A 21,761-nucleotide genomic window follows, 5' to 3' on the forward strand; every position below is an offset into this window, starting at 1 on the left:
ATCTTTTCATTATTCCAGTTGATATAGGAAAGTAATAATCATTTGTTGTTGGCTGAGTATAATATTGTCCAGATTTATCCAAACATTAATCTTTAGGGAAATTACTGGCGATGGTAATCTGCCTTGTTGGCATATTGTGTCAGGGGCGTATGGAAGGCTGGATAGCTTATGATGGGAAGATCCCACCTTATAACACGGGACAACCTAAGAGGCACGTCATGATTACTCTGATGTTTTAGTGAGGTCCTGACTCACTACTTCAGCACCATAAGGGAGCATCAGGACGGGGTTGAGTGATGGTTGTCTATGTGCCTACAGATTTGGCAGAAAAACTGATTCAATTGGAATATTGGATCATACATGAGAATTGAAATATGCCTAAATGATCTTCATTGTTGACATGATAGAGTCATCTCAAGAGGGGGAGTTGTTACATAATATCAGTGCGAATTCCTTCTTTTATTATTTTATGTTAGTTATCAGGTATTTGCTTTTATCTGTTTAGAAGTGCCTGGAACCTTGTTCAAAGTCTCAACAGAAGAGTTAAGATTCACTTCCATTACCCATTCCCTCTGTCTGTGGGGAGTCAGTAAGATTAGGTCTGTGAGACTAAAACCCACCCACTGTACCACCTACATTGTCTTGATTAACAATCCACTTGTCAGCATGTTCAGGGTCTTCAGAAGATGGAGTCGGGTGTGGGCTGTGTCTCTGGGGACCCGGGGCTGGTTTTCAGCATGAGTTTCAATAAATTCAAACTCAGGAATATACTGATTTTGCTCTTTGTAAGGGGCAGCATTACAATAAGAACTGAGAGGATTAACAGCAGTGATGGCATGTCATTAAAAACCTCACTCTGTCCTGATTTGAAATCGTTGGACACGGTGATGGCATGTCATAAACACGTCACTCTGTCCTGATTTGAAATCGTTGGACACGGTGATGGCATGTCATAAACACGTCACTCTGTCCTGATTTGAAATCGTTGGACACGGTGATGGCATGTCATAAACACGTCACTCTGTCCTGATTTGAAATCGTTGGACACGGTGATGGCAATGTCATAAACACGTCACTCTGTCCGATTTGAAATCGTTGGACACGGTGATGGGCATGTCATAAACACGTCACTCTGTCCTGATTTGAAATCGTTGGACACGGTGATGGCATGTCATAAACAACGCACTCTGTCCTGATTTGAAATCGTTTGGACACAGTGACGGCATGTCATACACACGTCACTCTGTCCTGATTTGAAAATCATTGACACGGTGATGGCATGTCATAAAACACGTCACTCTGTCCTGATTTGAAATCGTTGGACACGGTGACGGCATGTCATAAAACACGTCACTCTGTCCTGATTTGAAATCGTTGGACCACAGTGACGGCATGTCATACACACGTCACTCTGTCCTGATTTGAAAATCATTGGACACTGTGATGGCATGTCATAACACGTCACTCTGTCCTGATTTGAAATCGTTGGACACAGTGACGGCATGTCATAAACACGTCACTCTGTCCTGATTTGAAATCGTTGGACAAAGTGACGGCATGTCATTAAAAACCTCACTCTGTCCTGATTTGAAATCGTTGGACATGGTGACGGCATGTCATAAACACGTCACGCTGTCCTGATTTGAAATCGTTGGACAAAGTGACGGCATGTCATTAAAAACCTCACTCTGTCCTGATTTGAAATCGTTGGACAAAGTGACAGAATGTCATAAACATGTCACTCTGTCCTGATTTGAAATCGTTGGACACGGTGACGGCATGTCATAAACACGTCACTCTGTCCTGATTTGAAATCGTTGGACACGGTGACGGCATGTCATAAACACGTCACTCTGTCCTGATTTGAAATCGTTGGACACGGTGACGGCATGTCATAAACACGTCACTCTGTCCTGATTTGAAATCGTTGGACACGGAGACGGCATGTCATAGACACATCACTCTGTCCTGATTTGAAATCGCTGGACACGGAGACGGCAATGTCATAGGACACATCACTCTGTCCTGATTTGAAATCGCTGGACACGGTGACAGAATGTCATAAACATGTCACTCTGTCCTGATTTGAAATTGTTGGACATGGTGACAGAATGTCATAAACACGTCACTCTGTCCTGATTTGAAATCGCTGGACACGGTGACAGAATGTCATAAACATGTCACTCTGTCCTGATTTGAAATTGTTGGACATGGTGACAGAATGTCATAAACACGTCACTCTGTCCTGATTTGAAATTGAAATCATTGTGCGCAGTGTGACGATACAGTTAACTTCTCATCTTTAAAATTTTACAGTACTTCATACAAATGATCAATTTAAGTCATAAATTGGTGGTGTTTTCTGTCTGAGCTCATATGACTCATATTGGGACAATGATTCAACACAAATACGTATCTGTATGCATTTGCTTTTCAGTTCATCTTTCTGAAAAAAGGGAAATTAACCAACTTCATTAATGCTTACAAAGTTTCTGGGTTAAATACTCCGGTCACTGGCTTCAAATGGCTGTTTGTCTCTGTTCGAGTTAGACACAGTGGGTGGGGTGTGTGTGTGTGGGGGGGGGGGTCACCACACCTTCTGCACTGATCAGGAAACTAGATGGATACAGTCTGTGGTTATGAGATGAAATGTCAGTGACGTATGGAAAAAATACGCACAAGTATTCTGTAATCATACTGCGCAATGTTGTCCCGTGTACTGTGGCGGAGGTCTGAGTCATTGTGTGCGTACTGTAGGGTTCAATACAAATACATTGATTGTGACAGCCCCAGCAGGCAGTAAACCTCACTCCCCATCAGCCAAAAGGTCTCTCTGGCCACAGGGCCAGAATCCAGGGTTTGGCCTCCTCGTTCAAGCATCTGCTTCCCATCCTGGAAACTGTGAGTTCTTGTCCCGACGGGAGCGAGTGGGAGGACTCAACACAACGCAGCAGAGAGAGATCAGCCGCTACATGTGCCTTAGGACTGCGGAAAGGTTGTGCATAATGAACTTCATTATATAGCACTTCTCCATCTGCTCAAAGCGCTTTACAGTAATGCCTCACATTCACCTGATGTCAGGCTGCTGCCATACAAAGAGCAACTAGGGGATTAAGGACCTTGCCCAAGGGCCCTTAGTGATTTTCTGGTAAGTCTAGGATTTGAACCGAGGATCCTCTGGTCTCAAGCCCATCGCTTATCCACAAGGCCATCACCTCCCCTGTGCATGGGTGTTTCCTTTATAATAAGCAGTTTGGTCCAGCGGGACTCAGTGTTGGGAGCTGCAGCACAATGTCAAATGTAATGAAACAAAAGTAGAACATTGACCCACAAAATTAGTTTAGTGTAGAAATACTGTTTTAAAAAAGGAATATGAGGAGTGTTGCTTCTTTGAAAAAAACAACTTTTTTTCACTGACTATTCTCGTTAAGTTGTTAAGGCTTATAATTTTTTTTTTTTTTATTATTTTTAAATAGTGAGGAGGTCCTGCAATACACACTGTGGCAAATAAGTATTTGATCCTCTGTCGATTTTACCAAGTTTCCTACCTGCAAAGAATGGAAAGAATCTGGCAACTTGCTTCCGACGGATTGTTTACTGTTGTGACGCTCTTCCGAACTTTACGCGGTTGTACACGTTTCTTTTATTTCTGTTTAGCACTCTTCTGGTTGTTAAGTGTATCTACTCTGAACCTTATTTAACAACGGTCCTGCTGTGAATCGCTAGCGGTTAGCATTCATGAGCGAAGTCGACTCCCCCCCTCTCCCCGCCGTTACTTTTATAGCTGTTTCTTTTTTTCTTTTTTTTACCTGTTTAATACTTCTGTTAACTCAGTCACATGGGGTGTGCAGCCAGTACATTCTGAGTGCCAGTCCCAAACCTGGATAAATGAGGAGGGTTGCATCAGGAAGGGCATCCAGTGGAAAACAAGCCAACCCAACTATGCAGAGTAAGAATCGAATTCCCATACCGGATCGGTCGCAGCCCGGGTTAACAACGTCCACCACCGGTGCTGTTGCCCAACAGAGTGCTGGTGGAAATTGGGCTACTGCTGGGTGAAGACGATGAAGAAGAGAAGTAAAACGTTGCCACAAACAGCAGGAGAAGAAGAAAATTAGAAGGGTGGAAATGAGAGTGGGGACTTTGAATGTTGGTAGTATGACTGGTAAAGGGAGAGAGCTGGCTGATATAATGGAGAGGAGAAAGGTAGACATATTGTGTGTGCAAGAGACCAAGTGGAAGGGAAGTAAGAGCAGGAGCATCTGCGGTGGGTACAATTTGTTGTACCATGGTGAGCACAGGAAGAGAAATGGTGTTGGGGTCATTTTAAAGGAAGAGTATGTTAAAAGTGTGTTGGAGGATAAGCGAGTGTCTCACAGGGTGATAAGTGTGAAGTTGGAAATTGAAGGGGTGATGATGAATATCATCAGTGCATATGCCCACAGGTAGGTTGTGGATGTGTTAGATGAGGGTGGTGGAGAGTGTGCCCAAGCATGAAAGAGTGGTGATAGGAGCGGACTTCAATGGGCATGTTGGTGAAGGGAACAGAGGTGATGAGGAAGTAATGGGTAGATATGGTATCAAGGATAGGAATGGGGAAGGACAGATGGTAGTTGATTTTGCAAAAAGGATGGAAATGGCTGTGGTGAATACCACAGCCATTTCCATCCTTTAAGAAAAGAGCCACAGCCACAGCCATACTTTAAGAAAAGAGAGGAGCACAGGGTAACATATAAGCGTGGAGGAAGGTGCACACAGGTGGACTACATTCTTTATAGGAGATGCAAGCTAAAATAAATCAGCGACTGTAAGGTGGTGGCAGGAGAGAGTGTCACTAGACGGCATAGGATGGTTGTTTGTAAGATGACTTTAGAGATAAAGAAGAAGAAGAGAGTGAGAGCTCAACAAAGGATCAGATGGTGGAAGCTGAAGGAGGAAGACTGTTGTGTGAAATTTAGCGAGCAGGTGAGAGAAGCACTAGTTGGAGGGGAAGCAATTTTGGACAACTGGAAAGGTACTGCAGATGTGGTGAGGGAGACAGCTAGGACAGTACTGGGTATGACATCTGGACAGTGGAATGAAGACAAGGAGACTTGGTGGTGGAATGAAGAGGTCCAGGAAAGCATAAGGAGAAAGAGGTTGGCGAAAAAGTTTTGGGATAGTCGGAGAGATGAAGAAAGTAGACAGGAGTACAAAAAGATGCGGTGTAAGGTGAAAAGAGAAGTGGCAAAAGCAAAGCATATTGCGAGCTGTACAAGAAGTTGAATAGTAAGGAAGGAGAAAAGGACTTGTACTGATTGGCCAGACAAAGGGACAGAGCTGGAAAGGATGTGCAGCAGGTTAGGGTGGTAAAGATGCACATGGTAATGTGCTGACAAGTGAGGAGTGTGTGCTGAGAAGGTGGAGGATGAATAAAGAAAATGAGCGAGAGAAAAGGCTGGATGATGTGGTGAGAGTAAATCAGGAAGTACAAGAGATTAGCAAGGAAGAAGTGAGGGCTGCTATGAAGAGGATGAAGAGTGGAAAGGCAGTTGGTCCAAATGACATTCCAGTGGAGGCATGGAAATGTCGAGAAGAGGTGGCAGTAGAGTTTCCAACCAGATTGTTTAATAAAATCTTGGAAAGTGAGAGGATGCCTGAGGAATGGAGACGAAGTGTGCTGGTTCCTATTTTCAAGAACAAGGGTGATGTGCAGAGCTGCAGTAACTACAGAGGCATAAAGCTGATCAGCCACAGCATGAAGTTATGGGAAAGAGTAGTAGAAGCTAGGCTTCGAAAACAGGTGAAGATCTGTGAGCAGCAATATGGTTTCATGCCGAGAAAGAGCACTACAGATGCAATGTTTGCTCTGAGAATACTGTTGGAGAAGTACAGAGGAGGACAGAAATTGTTACATTGTGTCTTTTTGGACTTAGAAAAAGCTTATGATAGGGTGCCAAGAGAAGAGTTGTGGTATTGTATGAGGAAGTCTGGAGTGGCAGAGAAGTATGTTAGGGTAGTGCAGGACATGTACAAGAACAGTGTGACAGCGGTGAGATGCGCAGTCGGAATGACAGACTCATTCAAGGTGGAGGTGGGATTACACCAAGGATCAGCTCTGAGTCCTTTCTTGTTTGCAGTGGTGATGGACAGGTTGACGGATGAGATCAGACAGGAGTCCCCATGGACTATGATGTTTGCAGATGACATTGTGATCTGTAGTGAGAGTAGAGAGAAAGTTGAGTCTAGTCTGGAGAAGTGGATATATGCATTGGAGAGAAGGGGAATGAAAGTCAGTAGAAGCAAGACTGAGTACATGTGTGTGAATGAGAGGGAGCCCAGTGGAATAGTGCTGTTACAAGGAGTAGAAGTGGTGAAAGTAGATGAGTTTAAATATTTGGGGTCAACTGTTCAAAGTAATGGAGAGTGTAGGAAAGAGGTGAAGAAGAGAGTGCAGGCAGGGTGGAGTGGGTGGAGAAAGGTGGCAGGAGTGATTTGTGACCGAAGAATATCAGCAAGAGTGAAGGGGAAAGTTTACAAGACAGTAGTGAGACCAGCTATGTTGTACGGTTTAGAAACTGGCACTAACAAAAAGACAGGATGCAGAGTGAGGTGGCAGAGCTGAAGATGTTGAGATTCTCTTTGGGAGTAGTGACAAGAATGGACAAGATTAGGAATAAACATATCAGAGGGACAGCTCAGGTGGGACGGTTTGGAGACAAAGTCAGAGAGGTGAGATTGAGATGGTTTGGACATGTGCAGAGGAGGGACCCAGGGTATATAGAGAGAAGGATGTTGAGGCTGGAGCCACCAGGCAGGAGGAGAAAAGGGAGGCCAAAGAGGAGGTTCATGGATGTGCTGAGAGAGGACATGCAGGTGGTTGGTGTTGTGACAGAGGAAGATACAGAGGACAGGTGTGAGATGGAAACAACTGATCTGCTGTGGCGACCCCTAACGGGAACAGCTGAAAGACAAAGAAGAAGTTTAATACTTCTGTTACTTTTTCAGTGCAACTGCTGTGAATTTTAGGTCATTATTTTACTCCTGTGTAAATCTTAGGAGTGTCTAGCATTTTTGCTAGCTGTTAGCTTGCATTAGCTAGTACGACCCCCCGTTTTTTTTTAAAACCTGTTAGTTTTTTTAGTGCAACTGTTGTGAATTTTAGCTTAGTACTTTACTCTTGGTTTTTTTTCTGTTCCTAAAGTCTAATACTTCTGCTACTTTTTCAGTGTAATTGCTGTGAATTTTAATTCATTTATTTACGTCTGTGTGAATCCTGTGTGAGCCTTGGTTATCTCGCCCTTGTTTGGCTATACTCTTGAATTTCCTAGTGCACAAAGTACACTACTTTACACCCTCCATAAATCTTGCGTGATGTTGGAAAATAGGAAAATCTCTTTGAGCCACCCCAAGCCTGCAAGGCTTATGACAAATGTGGATGTGAAATCCATTAGCTTAGCAGGGAAATTTGTGCAGAAAATCCATTATGGTGATAGTAGAGAAGCTTGAATCTTCGACTGGACTGGGTTGCTTGACGCGAGGACGTTTCGCTTCAAATTGCATACGCTTCCTCAGCTAAAATTCTTGCTCTGGTGGTCTGACTTCTGTCTTGACTCTTGTAGAGAAGAAGAATCAAGAAGTCACAAAAGCTGGAGTTTTAAACCTAACCAGACCCTCCTACCGAGAGGCAGACTGCTATAGGCTAGTGACTAAACAATAGCTCTAATTAGCACCTATTGTGCTCTAGTTAGCACCCTGCTAATGACAGGGCAGCTGTCCCTCTTAATGATGGGATGGACCCTCTCAAGATGGCTCCCTTGATGACTCTGCTGATGATGTGAGTGACTCATACCATGAACGAAAGACTGAAACTGCTTTTGACTCTGACAAACTGTTATGTTTAATGGCTGATTCTACTGCAGTGATGTAATCTACTGTTGGTATATGTTCAGGGGTCAGAGAAATTTAGTCCTTTAGCGAGCACATCCTTTTCTGTCTGTGTAAGAACCCTGTTGGAGAGATTCCTTACCCAATTTTCCCTGTTGTCACTAATTTGTCTGGGTGTATCTTTAAAAATACTCCCACTGAAAGTACGTCTTTTCTGCCCTTCCTGCATACTTTCAGTGGGAGTATTTTTAAAGATACACCCAGACAAATTAGTCAGAAGCTGGGGACCTCCGACTAAGAGTCACAGCAGTGCTGAACAGTGCTAAGCCTCCTCCGTCTAACATCACAGGAGAAGAACGGAAAGCGTTGTCAGCACTGCAAAAGGACCAAAGCATCCTTATCCTGCCAGCGGATAAAGGCAGATGCACGGTGGTCCTGAACACATCGGACTTTGAGGCCAAGATCAACAACTTGCTCAGTGACTCCAATACATACGAACGTCTGAAGAGAGACCCCACGAGCGGCTATAAGAAGAAAATCATTAGCTACCTCCAAAACCTGGAGAAAGAGGGACTCATCGACAGGCAGACATACTACAGACTGTACCCTGGGGACGTCGCTCCATGCATCTATGGACTGCCCAAAATCCACAAACAGGACGTGCCACTCAGGCCTATTGTATGTAGCACAGATTCCATCACGTACAATTTGGCCAAGCACCTCAAGTGGATTTTGGCTCCTCTTGTGGGTAACTCAGACCACCATGTGGAGAACACACAAGATTTTGTGAACAAGATCAAGGACCTGCAGCTGGAGGCAGATGAAACAATCGTGTCATTTGATGTGATTTCGTTGTTCACCTGCATCCCCAGCGCTTAGGCCGTCTCAGCTGTGAGGCAGAGACTGCTGGAGGATGTGTCTCTACTTGAAAGGACCAAACTCACACCAGACCACATCTGCCAACTCTTGGAGATCTGTCTTAACACCACGTATTTCCTGTTTAGGGGGAATTACTACAGGCAGATTCATGGTTGTGCGATGGGGTCTCCGATATCCCCCATTGTGGCCAATCTGTACATGGAACGAGTGGAGAAGACAGCCTTGACGTCTTTCACGGGCATCTCTCCCAGTCACTGGTTCAGATATGTTGATGACACATGGGTTAAAATCAAGCAACAGGAAGTTGAGGACTTTACAGAACACATCAACTCGGTGGACGCCAATATCCCGTTCACACGTGAGGATGCCAGAAACAACCATTTAGCCTTCTTGGACTGTGATGTTATGATTGGAGAGAACAGGCAGCTCCAGACAGGGGTTTACAGAAAACCAACTCACACTGACCAATATCTGCTCTTTGGCTCAAACCACCCCCTTGAACACAAGCTCGGGGTGATCAGGACGCTTCAATACAGAGCCCTACAGGTGCCCACAACTGCAGAGGGAAGGGCTAAAGAACAACAACTTGTCTGGAAAGCCCTCACAGTATGTGGGTACCCACGATGGTCCCTGGACAAAGTGCAGAAGTCAAAGAGAACAAAGAGACCAGATAGACAGGAGACGGAGACAAGAAGAAGAGGAGTGTCTCTCCCTTATTTAGCAGGAGCAGGGGAAAAACTACAGAGGATCTTCAGACAGCACAAAATCCCAGTTTACTTTAAACCGGTTAACACCTTGAGACAGAAATTAGTTCACCCTAAGGACAGGATCCATAGTTACAAACAGAGCAATGCAGTGTATCATATCAGATGTCAGGAAAACTGTAACGAACACTACATAGGTGAGACTAAGCAAAAAAAAAAACAAGCCTTGTGTTTATCAAAAAGAATACCTTCATTAGCCAGTACCTTTGACATTTTACTTCCACCCATCAGTTCTCCTGATTGTTTGACTCAGTCCTCCGTATGAAGACTTCAGCCTGTTCTGCGCTGGTAAAGATGTGTGCGTGGGCATTGTAGGTCACGATGAGGGCAGGGTGAATGATACCGTACCGGAGCCCCAGTTGACGGAGTTGTCTCCGTGCCTCGTCAGATCTCTTTATCATCTTGTGCATCTCAGGTGGCACGTCCTGGTAGAATCGTACTGGTTGATCCTTGTAGAGGATTTGTCTCTTCGCCCTGGCCACGCACATCACAGTTTCTTTATCCCTATAATTCAGGAATTTCATTATAAGGGCTCGGGGTGTGGAGTCAGCAGCTGCGTGCTCTCTTCTTGGTCCCAGTCTGTGTGCCCGCTCCACTGTAAGTTTCACCCGCAGTGGTGCGAGGTCGAGCACCTCTGGAAGCCAGCTTTCCAGGAAACCACAGGCATCGCTTCCCTCTGCTTGCTCTGGCAAGTTCACTAATCTCATGTTTGAGTGCCTGGATCTTGCCTGTAAGTCCAACACACTCTCCTCCAAGGATTTATTCTTCTCTTCCAGACATGTTACTTTGTTCTGAAGTACGTTTACTGCGTCTTCCTTAGAGGATATTCTTGATTCCGCCTGTGTGACGTGCGTAGTGCAATCGGCTACATCTTTCTTCATATTCTCTGTTGCAGTCAGAAGGTCTTCAAGCTTTGCAGCGAAATCAGTTTTCATTATCAATAAATCTGATTTCATGTCCTTAATAGCTGCCATTATTCCTCCTAAAGTAGCTTCTGACTCTTCAAAAACTTGCCGGTTTCTGTTGTAGCAGGCTAGCTGATTGAGCTATGCTAGCGGTACCCTCGCCAGCCTCTGTTTCCATTGCTTTTTCGTTAGCCTTTGGTTTGGCCGTCACGGTGGCAAAAGTTGACAAATCTGATTGCGTTCGACCCCGGGTATTCTTCTTGAGGGACATTGGGATCTCCCTCTATGATTCCACTGCTTAAAAAATGAGTTACACTTTTGCAGAGCTGCTTAATGTGAGGATTTGGATAAAGAAAGTGGCAGAGCAGATTACGCACGTCTTCTCAACTAGCTGCCATAACCGGAAGTCCAATGAGTTCGATTTTAAAATTTACAACACACTAAACATTAAAACTTAGCAGCATTACATGGGCTGTTAGCTTAGCCTCCGCTACCACGGGACCATGGAAATGTAGACTGGAATGGACGTGTGTTCCTCTATCTATTAGCGTCGCTCAGGACAGGAAGGCGCCATTACTAAGGGTGGAGATGTGCAGATCATCAATAATGAACTGGCCGCTTTTTTTTGCACTAGCATCGCTATTTCTTAACGTATTTTAATAAACGTAGGCTTGTTTTAAAGCCATTTGAAAGCTCTTTCCAATGAACCTATACATGTGTGGGTAGAAAAAAAAATGTTTTAAGTGTGGAAATTTGGGGAATTTACTGTTTTTTTTTTCCCTGTCATCATAATTCTCGATGGATTTTTATAAATGAAGCCTTGTAAGTTGTATTCAAGCTGATTAAAAGCTCGGATAAAAAAAATCCTTATGTATTAAAATATAAATCTGAAGTATGCCTTGCCATTGTGGTCATTTACCTTGCTGCTTTTTCCACTGTAATATTACTGCTAGTCTTTTAATGACAACATATATATATATATATATATATGATTTTTACTAGCATTTTATTACAAGTAGATATAAAGCCATTCACCATCCCTAGTTCTCAAGACCAGGCACCTTAGAGCCACTTAGGTGCCTCTTCTCTACTCTCCTATTTTACTCTTACTTTTTAGATATACCTTTATAAACTGGCATAGTTCCACCTTATATTGGAATATAATATATAAGATATACCTTACTGAATTTTCACATCATTGTATGCATGTGAACGCAACTTAATGAAAAGAACTTATGGCGCTGAGTTATAGTCTCAGTATATCGATATTAAATTGCAACATAACGACTTTAAAATAGACATTTGTTTTACATAATTACATTAAGGCGCTTGCACAGTTCATTTTAGTATTTGAGAATTTGTTTTTGTAGTTGGTGCAGTTGATGGTGAAGCACTGGCCGCCTTTTCCCCTTATTTCACTTCTGTTTAACTGGCTTAAGGCTCTCTCTCCACCCTTAGTAATGGCCGCTGTGCGGCACGCCCTAGTCACGTGACGTCCATTCCAGGTCTCTATTTCCATGCACGGGACGCACAAACTTAAGAGCTCCTGTTGAGGTGCATTGTGGGAGCTGCAGTGATTTCAGCAACATAATGTCTATGGCCCACACGACCCAAAACGGAAAAAAGATAGTTTTCCAAGTTATTTCACCCTTTAAGTAGAAAGCGAACAGCTCGCTTCAGAAACAAAAGACCGGACAAAAACAGGATGGTGTCGGGTGAAACCCCCACCTTTCTGAATCTCCAAGTGGGCAGTGCTGCCATCTACATGTGGCAGATGGCATTGCATCCTATCTGGCCCCAAAAGACAAACCTTGTAAACACTTTGGTCAGTTTAATGCTGAAAATAAATAAAGCTGATCAACTACACTTATTGCATTGTTTTAATGATTTTTAATGATCACTTTTAACAAATTAAGATGGCACCCTCCTGATTCTAAGGAGGGTGCCATCTGTCTCTCACTTTCGAAAAGAGGATTATACATTTATAACTTTTCCAAGTTAATTCCCGACTTAAACTAATTCTGCTTTCAGCATAGAAGCAATCAGAGAGCTGAATTGCAAATTATCCAAATTGTTAAATTAATTAAGTGTTGCTTTTCAGATGCGACTAATTAAATGAAAAGACCCATTTTTTTCCATTACAGATTTTGGAAATTTCTCTTGAAACAAATTAGAGAGCTCCCTAACAGTGAATCAGATTCTTCATATGCACCTGTAACTGGTATTTTTGCGATTTTTGTTAATCTGCTAATTTTATTTCATCAGGGAAGTAAAAAGGTCTCAGCCGTCTGTGAAGAAATCGTGTGCACCCGGCGGCTCTGAAACTCCAGACACACGGATTCAGATGATTTAATCGTGCAGGTATTACTCAGTCTCAGTAATTTGATCTCCAACACAGAAAAAAGGTAAAAAAAAAAAAATCAACTGACTGATAAATTTTGATACATTTTTTATAAAGAGTATTAGTTATTCTATTATTGAACCCTTGATTTATATTTGTAGTCTGTAACTAATGGTTGGGAAATTTGCTTCAGAAATGATAACTACAAGTGATACCGCTGTTAAAATCTAGGGACAAACACGTCTTTCAAGCTGTAGGCCAATCTCACTGTTACCACAGTTTAAAATAATAATAATAATGATAATTTTTTTGTAACAGGGATAAATGGTTTCATGGTTAAACATAAAATACTTTGTGAACAGTAATAGGGATTCAGGAAAATTTGAACCACCAGCTTTACTGGACTTTGTTGAGCAGGGGTGGTGGCCAAGTGGTTAATGCACTTGGTTTCAGTGCAGAAGGTTCTGGGTTCAAATCCCACCCCTGCCACATTTCTCCATGTAATGTGGAGTTGCGTCAGGAAGGGCATCCGGCGTAAAACCTGTGCCAATTCAACATGCAGATGCACCTTGGGTTTACTGTGGCGACCCCGAGTACAAACAAGGGAGCAGCCGAAGGGACTTACTTTTTATTGGGGGGAAAAAGAAATATGCAGCAGGAGTTTTTTTAATGTACAGAAAACATTTGATACCATGGACTGCACTTTACTAGTAAAAAATAAATTACAGATGTATGGTGTCAGGGATTGGCCCAAGGCTGGATAGTCAGCTTTTTACATAACAGGTATCAATGTGTTCATATTAAATATACCACTGTCCCAGCTTCTTTGAAATGTGTTGCAGGCATCCATTTCAAAATGGGCAAATATTTGCACAAAAACAATAAAGTTTATCAGTTTGAACATTAAATATCTTTGTGGTGTATTCAATTGACTATAGGTTGAAGAGGATTTGAAAATCATTGTATTCTGTTTTTATTTACATTTTACACAACGTCCCATCTTCATTGGATTCGGGGTTGTGTTACAGTCTGATGCCAAAATGGATAAAAGTCATACCCCCCCCCCCCCCCCCCACACACACACACAATACCCCATAAAGACAACGTGAAATGTTTTTTTTTTTTTTTTTTTTGCAAACTTGTTAAAAAAAACAACAATTAAGAAATGACTTGTCCATAAGTATTCACAACTTTTGCCACGAAACACAGAACTGAACTCAGGTGCCTCCTGTTTCCACTGATCATCCTTGAGATGTTTCTACAGATTCCACCTGAGGCACATTCAGTTGATTGGACATGATTTGGAAAGACACACACCTATTATTATTATTATTATTATTAATTGTAAACAAACAAAGGTCTAAACAACTGCACCCGTGAGTGTGAGCTCCATGTTTGTCCGTATTTAAAAAGACATACACCATCACATGGCTAGTGTGTGACCGTCTGTAGACAAATAGTGAGAAGAAATGAAAACTGCCTCCCAGTGTTATCGTTACACATCGGGTGATTTAGGACCTGACTGTGTTTCCCATTTCACATGCAGCAAAGGTTGATGGGAAAAAAAAATCCCATTAATCACTGACACATCTTTATCTCTGATACCTGCAGCCAAGCAATGTGTGTGTGTGTGTGTGTGTTTAAATGTTCAAACTTCACCAACTGTCACTGACCCCCCCCCCCCCCGAAACACACACACACACACACACACACACACACACACACACACACACACACACACACACACACACACACACACACACACACACACACACACACACACGCCTGTCGCATGTTAATTTACAGTGCCTCTCTTATCTTGGCAGGTGGGCAAAAGTGGCTGACGCAGACACACACACACACACACACACACACACACACACACACACACACACACACACACACACACACACACACACACACACACACACACACACACACTCTCCATGCTGTCGCCCGTGCTCCGTGGCGTTTATCATGTCTGTGTGGCTCAGGAGGAGGTGAAGATAAAAGCCAGCTTTGGGCAGAAGCAGTCAGACAGAATGGATCGCTCACCACCTCGTCCAGGTGGACCTCAGAGCGCTCACTCAGCCCCCCTTACGTTCAGGGTCGACATGCTGCACAGTTATTGCACCTTGTCACTCTGCATTAAACGTGTAAACGTGGAGTTGGTGTGTTATTGTTGTTGGTACAGAGCCAAATTGAAAGGGGCACTCGGCCCAGCGGGGCAGGGTGTAACGTTTGGATGGTGTTATGTGGGCAACTATCATCCATGGGAACTCAGATTAAAGTAAATATTTGTGGTTAAAATCACTAAATTCAACTGTGTATATATATATATATATATATATATATATATATATATATATATATACATACATACATACATACACACACACACACACACACACACACACACACACACACACACACACACACACACACACACACAGTCTGTGAAAAGTGTGATAGAAATAAACTACTTACTTTCTTGCACATTTGACATATCCTCTGTGGTTGTGACATAAACCACCTGGTTAACGTCTCTACTGAAGAGTCCTCCTGGTCTGTTTACAGCCCATGAGCCAGTTGTCAGTTTTGTTCTAATCAGGACCACTTAAGGGCACAAAACAACACTTACAATCCAGCCTCTGTGCATCCTGACTTACACAAAAATAGCCATCCCAGGGTGGCAGCTGGGCACAGGGGTCAATATTTAAAAATGCTCCAGTCATACTGAAAAGCATACCACATTATTTGCCTGATCATAAAGGTTCCAAAAAGGTATCAATTGGACCATCTATGAGTGAATGTTCTGGGGTTATGGGCAGTAGTGGGCACAGTTCAGCTAATCCAATAACAGATCATTATCAAAGCTAATGTTTATGCTAGCGGATTAGCTTTTCCAATAAACTCTCAGCACAAGATTTCCTGGATTACTTTGAGAAGAAAATAGAAGACATTAGTTTAAACATATCCCAGCATGCCTAAACCCAGCCACTACACCCTGCAGTTGAGGTGGGCACCATTACTGATGTATTACCTAGATTTACAGAATTAAAGAGTATCTCTCTGGGCATGCTGATGAAACTCGTAACATCTACAAAAAGCACAACCTGTTTATTTGATCCTATACCAACAAAACTGTTTAAGGACCTGTGGCCCACTCTTGGGCCGACTGTGCTGGAAATTATTAATCTTTAACTTCTGGATCTGTTCATAAATGTTTCAAATCTGCAGTGATTAAAACATTACTTAAGAAATCTAATCTTGACCCTAGTGTACTGACAAACTATCGTCCGATATCAAATCTATCATTTTGCTCTAAAATTCTGGAAAAAGTGGTGTCACGGTAGCTCATAGACTATCTTACTGAGAATAATCTCTTTGAGCCACTGCAGTCTGCTTTTAGAAAATATCATTCCACAGAGACGGCTCTCACTAAAGTGGTGAATGACCTTCTGCTTACAATGGATTCGGACACCACTACGGTTCTGTTGCTGTTTAGATCTCAGTGCTACATTTGATACCGTGGATCATCATATTCTACTTGACAGGCTGGAAAATCATTTTGGGATTACTGGGAGTGCCCTTGCATGGCTGACGTCATACTTGACCAGTCGTTCTCACTGTGTTTTGTACAGTAACACTACCTGTAACCTTAGTGACATGAAATTTGGGGTTCCACAGGGGTCCGTTTTACGCCCCCTGCTTTTCTCCCTTTATATAGCACCCCTTGGGCACATATTGCAGCATTTTGGGATTACCTTTCACCGCTATGATGATGATACTCAGTTATACATGCCGATAACTGCTGGTAATCTCGTTCATATAAAATCCTTAGAATATTGCCCTGCAGCAGTGAGAAGTTGGATGTATAGAAACTTCCTACTTTTAAACTCTGATAAGACTGAAATGATGGTTCTTGGTCCTGTGAGACATCGGCATCAATTTGACCAGTTAACGCTCAGCCTCGGCTCGTGTGTCATACATCACACTGACAAAGTGAGGAACCTTGGGGTAATTTTTGATCCTACATTGTCCTTTGACTTTGACCACATTAGAAATATTACGAGGACTGCTTTCTTCCACTTGCGAAGTATAGCGAAGATTTGTCCCATCCTGTCTATGGCTGATGCAGAGACCCTGATCCATGCATTTATCTCTTCCAGTTTGGACTACTGCAATGTTCCATTTTCTGGTTTACCGCAGTCTAGGATTAGGGCACTCCAATTGGTTCAAAATGCTGCAGCCAGACTTTTGACATGAAGCAGAAAGTTTGACCACATTACACCCATTTTGGCGTCTCTTCACTGGCTTGTCCCAGTAAGATCAGATTTTAAGGTTCTGCTACTAGTCTATAAAATTGTTCATGGACTGGCATCACCTTGCTGACCTAATTAAACCTTACGTACCGGCCCGGGCATTGTGTTCTCAGGGTGCAGGACTACTTTGTGTCCCTAGGGTGAATAAGAAGTCTGAGGGTCACAGAGCTTTCTCTTACTGTGCCCCTGTTCTGTGGAACAATCTTCCTGCATCAATAAAACAATCAGATTCTGTGGAGACTTTCAAGTCCAGACTTAAGACGCACTTATTTTCCCTTTCGTATGGCTAGTATACTGGTATAGTTTTGTTTTACGCTTTTTATTCTTTTAATTAATTTTATTAGGAAACAGAGCGGGCCGTGGCCTCAACTTTACCTAAATTCTGGTTCTTTCAGTGAAGCTTAGGGCTCGTGGCCAACGATCACAAAAAAGATCAAATTATAGAGTATTTCTTGTCTTTCTGATGCCTGATTCTGTTTTTTCTCTCTGTTTAAAGTGCAGCTCCATCCAGAGATGGGAGTTGTATTTGTGTTGGTGATCATCCTGTCCTGTGCACCAACACCATTTCCTGTATGTTCGTTTGTGAATTGTTCTGTAATTTATGTCTGTATCATGGCCCAAAGGTCACCCCTTTGAGTCTGGTCTGCTTGAGGTTTCTTCCTCAGAGAGAGTTTTTTTCCTTACCACTGTTGCTCTGGGGGTTAGTAAGGTTAGATCTTATCTATGGCATTTCCCTGATCTCTAGTAATACTGTGAGAAATCTTGGAGTCATTTTTGATCAGGATATGTCATTCAAAGCGCATATTAAACAAATATGTAGGACTGCCGTTCACATGCCTTCAAAACAATATCGCTCATCAAGATAATCTAGTTTAGTTCACGTCTTCAAAACAATATAGCCCACCAAGATAATCTAGTTTTTAGTTCACATCTCTTCAAAACAATACAGGTTACAAAGATAATCAAGGTTAGTTCATGTATTCAAAAAAAGCACATCAAGATAATCTAGTTTAATTCACGTCTTGAAAACAATATCGCTCCCCAAGACAATCTAGTTTAGTTCATGTTTTCAAAACAATATCACTCACCAAGATAATCTAGTTTAGTTCAAATGTCTTCAAATCAATATAGCTCACCAAGATAATCTAGTTTAGTTCACGTCTTCAAAACAATATCACTCACCAAGATAATCTAGTTTAGTTCAAATGTCTTCAAATCAATATAGCTCACCAAGATAATCTAGTTTAGTTCACGTCTTCAAAACAATATCACTCACCAAGATAATCTAGTTTAGTTCAAATGTCTTCAAAACAATACAGGTTACCAAGATAATCAAGGTTAGTTCATGTATTCAAAAAAAGCACATCAAGATAATCTAGTTTAGTTCACATGTTATCATAACAATATCGCTCACCAAGATAATTTAGTTTAGTTCACGTCTTCAAATAATATAGCCCATCAAGAATCTCGTTTAGTTCACATGTTATCATAACAATATCGCTCACCAAGATAATTTAGTTTAGTTCACGTCTTCAAATAATATAGCTCACCAAGATAATCTAGTTTAGTTCACATGTCTTGAAAACAATATCGCTCCCCAAGATAATCTAGTTTAGTTCATGTTTTCAAAACAATATAGCTCACCAAGATAATCAAGGTTAGTTCACATGTCTTCAAAACAATATCACTCACCAAGATAATCTAGTTTAGTTCACATCTCTTCAAAACAATACAGGTTACCAAGATAATCAAGGTTAGTTCATGTATTCAAAAAAAAGCACATCAAGATAATCTAGTTTAGTTCACATGTTATCATAACAATATCGCTCACCAAGATAATTTAGTTTAGTTCATGTCTTCAAATAATATAGCCCATCAAGATAATCTCGTTTAGTTCACGTTATCATAACAATATCGCTCACCAAGATAATCTAGTTTAGTTCACATGTCTTGAAAACAATATCGCTCCCCAAGATAATCTAGTTTAGTTCATGTTTTTAAAACAATATAGCTCACCAAGATAATCAAGGTTAGTTCACATGTCTTCAAAACAATATCACTCACCAAGATAATCTAGTTTAGTTCACGTCTTCAAAACAATATAGCCCACCAAGATAATCTAGTTTAGTTCACATCTCTTCAAAACAATACAGGTTACCAAGATAATCAAGGTTAGTTCATGTATTCAAAAAAAGCACATCAAGATAATCTAGTTTAGTTCACATGTTATCATAACAATATCGCTCACCAAGATAATTTAGTTTAGTTCACGTCTTCAAATAATATAGCCCATCAAGAATCTCGTTTAGTTCACATGTTATCATAACAATATCGCTCACCAAGATAATCTAGTTTAGTTCACATGTCTTGAAAACAATATCGCTCCCCAAGATAATCTCGTATAGTTCATGTTTTCAAAACAATATAGCTCACCAAGATAATCAAGGTTAGTTCACATATTCAAAACAATATAGCTCACCAAGATAATCAAGGTTAGTTCACATATTCAAAATAATATAGCTCATCAAGATAATCTATCTTAGTTCACATGTTATCAAAACAATATTGGTCACTAAGATCATCTAGTTTAGTTCACTTGTCTTCAAAACAATATAGCTCACCAAGATAATCTAGTTTAGTTCACGTCTTCAAAACAATATAGTTCACCAAGAAAATCTACTTTAGTTCAAATGTCTTCAAATCAATATAGCTCACCAAGATAATCTAGTTTAGTTCACGTCTTCAAAACAATATAGTTCACCAAGAAAATCTACTTTAGTTCAAATGTCTTCAAATCAATAGAGCTCACCAAGATAATCTAGTTTAGTTCACGTCTTCAAAACAATATAGTTCATCAAGAAAATCTACTTTAGTTCAAATGTCTTCAAATCAATATAGCTCACCAAGATAATCTAGTTTAGTTCACGTCTTCTAAACAATATAGTTCACCAAGAAATCTACTTTAGTTCAAATGTCTTCAAATCAATATAGCCCACCAAGATAATCTAGTTTAGTTCACATCTCTTCAAAACAATACAGGTTACCAAGATAATCAAGGTTAGTTCATGTATTCAAAAAAAAGCACATCAAGATAATCTAGTTTAGTTCACATGTTATCATAACAATATCGCTCACCAAGATAATTTAGTTTAGTTCACGTCTTCAAATAATATAGCTCACCAAGATAATATAGTTTAGTTCACATGTCTTGAAAACAATATCGCTCCACAAGATAATCTAGTTTAGTTCATGTTTTCAAAACAATATCGCTCACCAAGATAATCAAGGTTAGTTCACATATTCAAAATAATATAGCTCATCAAGATAATCTATCTTAGTTCACATGTTATCAAAACAATATCGCTCACCAAGATAATCTAGTTTAGTTCACATGTCTTGAAAACAATATCGCTCCCCAAGATAATCTCGTATAGTTCATGTTTTCAAAACAATATAGCTCACCAAGATAATCAAGGTTAGTTCACATATTCAAAACAATATAGCTCACCAAGATAATCAAGGTTAGTTCACATATTCAAAATAATATAGCTCATCAAGATAATCTATTTTAGTTCACATGTTATCAAAACAATATTGGTCACTAAGATCATCTAGTTTAGTTCACTTGTCTTCAAAACAATATAGCTCACCAAGATAATCTAGTTTAGTTCACGTCTTCAAAACAATATAGTTCACCAAGAAAATCTACTTTAGTTCAAATGTCTTCAAATCAATATAGCTCACCAAGATAATCTAGTTTAGTTCACGTCTTCAAAACAATATAGTTCACCAAGAAAATCTACTTTAGTTCAAATGTCTTCAAATCAATAGAGCTCACCAAGATAATCTAGTTTAGTTCACGTCTTCAAAACAATATAGTTCATCAAGAAAATCTACTTTAGTTCAAATGTCTTCAAATCAATATAGCTCACCAAGATAATCTAGTTTAGTTCACGTCTTCTAAACAATATAGTTCACCAAGAAAATCTACTTTAGTTCAAATGTCTTCAAATCAATATAGCCCACCAAGATAATCTAGTTTAGTTCACATCTCTTCAAAACAATACAGGTTACCAAGATAATCAAGGTTAGTTCATGTATTCAAAAAAAAGCACATCAAGATAATCTAGTTTAGTTCACATGTTATCATAACAATATCGCTCACCAAGATAATTTAGTTTAGTTCACGTCTTCAAATAATATAGCTCACCAAGATAATATAGTTTAGTTCACATGTCTTGAAAACAATATCGCTCCACAAGATAATCTAGTTTAGTTCATGTTTTCAAAACAATATCGCTCACCAAGATAATCAAGGTTAGTTCACATATTCAAAATAATATAGCTCATCAAGATAATCTATCTTAGTTCACATGTTATCAAAACAATATCGGTCACTAAGATCATCTAGTTTAGTTCACTTGTCTTCAAAACAATATAGCTCACCAAGATAATCTAGTTTAGTTCACGTCTTCAAAACAATATAGTTCACCAAGACAATCTAGTTTATTTCAAATGTCTTCAAATCAATATAGCTCACAAAGATAATCTAGTTTAGTTCACGTCTTCAAAACAATATCACTCACCAAGATAATCTAGTTTAGTTCAAATGTCTTCAAATCAATATAACTCACCAAGATAATCTAGTTTAGTTCACGTCTTCAAAACAATATCACTCACC

The 21,761-nt window shown here is 40.7% G+C and overlaps 1 protein-coding gene across 1 annotated transcript in view; it reads right to left on the reverse strand.

Moving 5' to 3' along the window:
- LOC117507850 (receptor-type tyrosine-protein phosphatase gamma-like) overlaps nucleotides 1-21,761 on the reverse strand; it is a 954,825-nt gene that overhangs the window by 147,363 nt on the left and 785,701 nt on the right. The window lies entirely within an intron of this gene.

The sequence above is a fragment of the Thalassophryne amazonica genome, chromosome 3 (assembly GCF_902500255.1).
Source record: "Thalassophryne amazonica chromosome 3, fThaAma1.1, whole genome shotgun sequence".
Classification (NCBI taxonomy): domain Eukaryota; kingdom Metazoa; phylum Chordata; class Actinopteri; order Batrachoidiformes; family Batrachoididae; genus Thalassophryne; species Thalassophryne amazonica.